This window comes from Schistocerca serialis, chromosome 4, assembly GCF_023864345.2.
Source record: "Schistocerca serialis cubense isolate TAMUIC-IGC-003099 chromosome 4, iqSchSeri2.2, whole genome shotgun sequence".
Classification (NCBI taxonomy): domain Eukaryota; kingdom Metazoa; phylum Arthropoda; class Insecta; order Orthoptera; family Acrididae; genus Schistocerca; species Schistocerca serialis.
In genome coordinates this window covers 857,532,598-857,537,441 of record NC_064641.1, presented here as the reverse complement: position 1 = coordinate 857,537,441, position 4,844 = coordinate 857,532,598, and the positions used below count along the sequence as shown (strand labels likewise).

The window sequence follows — 4,844 nt, the reverse complement described above, 5'->3', positions numbered from 1 at the left end:
GGTGTCGTAACGCCCAGGCTGCTAGCGGGCCGAGCTGACGATGCCATGGCGACAGGCGACAGAGCCGCGGCACTCCCCACTCCACTGTCGGACGGGGTACACTCCACGCGCCCGCTACAGCAGGTCAACGGCCTGGGGCGACACGCACGTACCACTGGCCACTCATGAGTTCCGCCACCCTTACGACAGGGGAAGGTATCCCGCGGAGGCAACAGCGGGTGGTTTCTTCTGCTCAACGGCGCGCGCAGCGGCGCTACTGCAGAATGGACGAGGCGCGGCAGAGCCCGGCGAGCATTTTTTTTTACCAGCAGCTAATAACTAGTACTGGACTGTGGAGCCGTGAAACAAGATGACTGCGACTTTCCATAATGTGGAAAGTGAAGGACTGGTGATTCCACGTTGTGAGTGGTGGAAAAGATTTTGTCTTTAGCAGACAGGACGATCGTTTTGTTTTGTCTTGACCACTGAATGGTGGGATCCATAAACTTTTGGCAGTGACTTGTTAAGTGTGCTTTGTGAATTGCACGTGGGACACTTGGTATACTTAGAGGACAGTTGTCGTTTGGTGAACAATTATTGTATGAAGGCAAGAAACTAGAGTGGGACATTGACATTTGCGTCTGTAGTAGGAGACATTTCTTGAACTGGTGCGGGAATAAGTGCTGTTTGTTGAAACTTACGACTTTTAATTACACCATGAACTGAAAGGACAGAACCGTGGGTAATAGTAGTTGTAGGGCCATTTTTTTGGACGAACAGATTCGTGTGGATGGTACTCTGACAGTGACTATGACATTTGTGTTTAATGTGAGATACAGTTTACTGTTCGGTGCGTGTTCAAAATGCCGATTTGAGTGACTCAAAGACTTTCGTCCGGGTAACCATGGGAGAGCTTTGACACCGAGACAGTGGTTCTAGGAAAACTATCAGCAACTTTTTGACCCCAAGAAAATCACAGAATGAAAGGTTTCCGTGTGACTCGCAAGATAGGGAATAATGTATTTGTAATTGTGTAAATGTTTTTTTATGTGTTTCATTCCTGGAGGGACAGCAAGTGTAATTGTATTTCATCAACATTTGTGTTTAGAATAGTTAGTGTTTGTTTTTTGTCTGTTCTGGGTTATCAAGTTCACGTAGCATGTTTATTAGAATATTTGGTACAATGATGCTCTAATTATAAGCCAGTGGCGTAATACTAACGTAGCGGTTCATGTAGCATTGATCAGTAAGATTGTCACAGGGGACAAGAGTTTGCATTGCACAACAAATATCGGAATTAACTGATGTATTTTGATGTCGTCCATAGTAATAATCTTGTTGGTGTTTTGACTGAAGCCACTTATTTTTATTATCACAGTGGTGACATTTCACATTAAAGTGTAACGAAGGCTAGTCGAAATGCAAGTTCTTGTCGTCTATATGTGTGACAACAGAGAAAGTATTTTTTTTGTCTTAGAATTAGTGAAATTTGGATTACTCATAAAAATAACGAAGATCCCAGTAACTAAAGCAAAATTTTATCTCAAGATTATTTTTTCATTTCTATGATGTGATGTTTTATTTGTCATGTAGATTGTTGTAAATTTGTATGTGTACGTTACTCCGGATTGTGGAGAGTACAATAATGCAACAACTGCCAATTTGGTAAAGTAACAACATTTGGTCGTCAGTTTGAGGTCACCAGGGGCTAAGGTCTCCTCCTGGTTATTTTGATGAATTGCTACGTTTGTTTTAATACAATTTTCTTAAAAAAAAAAAAAAAAAATGTTCGGAACTACCCTCGCATTGCAAGGATAGTACCGTGCCATTTTTTTCTGCATGGGTAGCCGGTGGTGAAAGGGTACAGTACCGCCCAACATTGAAAATAGGTACGAAATTCTTGTCAGAACAACACATTTTTTGTGTAAAAGTAACTCAATTTCAATTAATACAGCGAAGCCGGATACCAGTGTGGGAAAGAATGACAATTTATTTATTTAATTGATCACATGTGCACTCCCTCAAAATAAATCCCTACATCCAGTTTGGTGAGATCTGTGAAAGGAATGAATGTATGGTCGTCTGCTAACCACAGATAGTGAATCGGAATATATGATCATCTTTGAGTCGATCCTTTGGCTACCTTTGGTGAGACCAAAGAGATGGAAGTTACCAGAGCTTTGAGCGTCTGAAATGTGGCTGACCAATAAGGTAGCAGGGTGCTTCTCCCACTTCGAGAGAGGTGCGAGAGAATCGGAATACGGCCATGTTTCAGGTACTCTGCCGCTGAACCTTCTGCTGTAAAGACCTGTTTTTTTGTTGTGCTCCGGAATGAATGAGTGGAGGCATGGTATGGATGTGGAATATTTAAGAGTAGTTAGAATTAATAATTTCTCTTTCACAGGACCTTTTGTGGGGAAAATTACAAAGTGAGGCAGGTAATTTTAAGGGGATTGTAGTAAACCAACGGTCACAAAGAGCCCACGTGTAGTTATAAGTTGAGATACTTCCGTGAGCTTAAGCTGAAATATTTAAGAATTAATAGCGTGTGTACAATAAGCTGAAATATTTAAGAATTAATAGCGTGTGTACAATAAGCTGAAATATTTAAGAAATAGCGTGTGTATCATAAGTTGAAGTATTTAAGAAATATCATTCCGTGTGACGCTGAATTTAAACTCTGAGAGAGAATCAAGGTGAGTCGGCCGTTTTTCCAGCAACGCCACATGGCTTGCATTGCACAGGAAGACGTGCGTTTATCTCCAGAGTTCACAGTAGGAAAGTAGAATTACAAAGTGGGGCAGTGTCGTGTGAAACTGGGATAAATATTGAAGTGGGAAAGCGGAAAGTGATGAAGTTGTAACCGTTCTTTGTGTAATATTTCATATTGTTGTGTTGTGTATGTCTTGTAATTTGGGTATGTGTGTTTTGCATGGGAGTAGCAAGGTAGTTTCGAAAGATTTGTGGGTATGCCTGTTCCTTCTGTATCGCTCGATCTGGAGGAAAGTTTCGTGAGGATTATTGTGAGAGGCGAAGTGTGAGGTATAATAAAAGATCCACCATCCGATCCAGGGAGTGCACTGTTGCGGTAAATAGATTACGAGACCATAGTATAGAGATTCACTAACGTAAAGGCATGCCCACTGGGCGGAATTTCTCATGTGATTTTGTTGTAGGTTGTAGAATTTGTGTGTTTAGGAATAAATCAAATAGTGAAAAGAAAGAGATTGGTGGCCTTTTTCATTAAATTGTATGTTATTGTAATGTCCCGAATTTATATAAAAGCCGTTAAATCAAAGACAAAAGGTAAATGTGGTATTGCCAGTGCGTAGTGTAGTCAGAGTTCTATAAATCACTGATAGTCAGATGCGTGTTTCCGTTGCGTATTATTCATACAGGAGGATAATTTGTAACTAAATAGTAAGATACGAGAATTCGTGTTGCTCGATAAATTAAGGAAGATTCCACTCGCTTGGCAAACCACACATCTTGCAGGCCTGACTGCTTGATGCCACAGTATGAGAAAGGCAAGTGGGTGCCTCTCAACACATAATCAACTTCCCTCTCTAAAATTCCAGGACATGTTCAGATTTGCTTGGACATATGCAGGATTTGACGGTCTACACACGGAAAAATTTGAAAACGTTAAAAACATATGTTTTGACAGAGCACAGGGAAAACTGTGGGTCGACAACATATTCCTGTCAAGTGACGCACATGCCGTCACCAGTGTCGTATAGAATATATCAGACGTGTTTTCCTGGATCAAATGTTTTCGGTTCCCATTGGAGAGGTACGTCCTTTCGTCTACTAATCGCACGGTTTTGCGGTGCAGTCGCAAAACACAGACACTAAACTTACTACAGTGAACAGAGATGTCAAATAAACGTACGGACAGATCATAACTTTGCAAAAATAAAATAAGTAAACTACTCGCTCGAGGGAAGACTTGAACCAAGGACCTCTCGCTCCGCAGCTGCTCACGCTAACTACGGGACCACGGCGCTCCTGCGCAGAAATGATCATTGATGTTGCTTATGTTGCCCATGAACTGCTCAGTTTGTATATTTTGCTTATTTTTTCATAGTTCCACACAACGTCTTCCTGTTTTCTCGATTGATCTGTGTACAGTTTTTGGCCACTGTGCCAAATTATAACTAAATCTGAGGGGGGTGCGATGGGGAGGTTCCCTTGTTAGTATATATATATATACGATCTTCTTCTTCTGTGCAAATGCACTAACAGTGCCCGAACTCTTACGGGAATCGGCAACGCGCCGCGAGTAATGAGTATAAGGGGCGGGGGCACTATGAATGTAGTGCGGGACAATACGTTGAGAATGTGGGTTTCGCGGGGGGCGTGCCAGAGATAAATCCCTGCAGTCGCACAATCCCCTGTGTCCTCGGTGGTTCAGATGGATAGAGCGTCTGCCATGTAAGCAGGAGATCCCGGGTTCGAGTCCCGGTCGGGACACACATTTTCTTCTGTCCCCGTTGACGTATGGCAACGCCTGTAAACAGCTGAAGGTGTTCATTTCCGTGTGATTCCTCAACAGTGTTCCACGAAAAAAACGTCGCCTTCCCTCCAGGGATTCCCATTTGAGTTCCCGAAGCATCTCCGTAACACTTGCGTGTTTTTCGAACCTACCGGTAACAAATCTAGCAGCCCGCTTCTGAATTGCTTCGAGGTCTTTCTTCAAACCGACCTGCTACGGATCCCAAACACTTGCCCAGTACTCAAGAATAGGTCACACAGGTTAACGACCCTTTCCTAAAATTCTCCCAATAAACCGACCATTCGCTTTTCCTTCCAGTTTCCACATGCTCCTTCCACCTCATACCACTTTGTAACATTACACCCATATA

At 42.5% G+C, this 4,844-nt stretch overlaps 1 non-coding gene across 1 annotated transcript; it reads left to right on the top strand.

Annotated features, from left to right (window-relative positions):
- Positions 1 to 4,377: 4,377 nt before the first annotated feature.
- On the top strand, positions 4,378 to 4,452 carry Trnat-ugu (transfer RNA threonine (anticodon UGU)). Its single transcript has one exon. It is a non-coding gene; the product is annotated as a tRNA-Thr (tRNA).
- Positions 4,453 to 4,844: the final 392 nt, after the last annotated feature.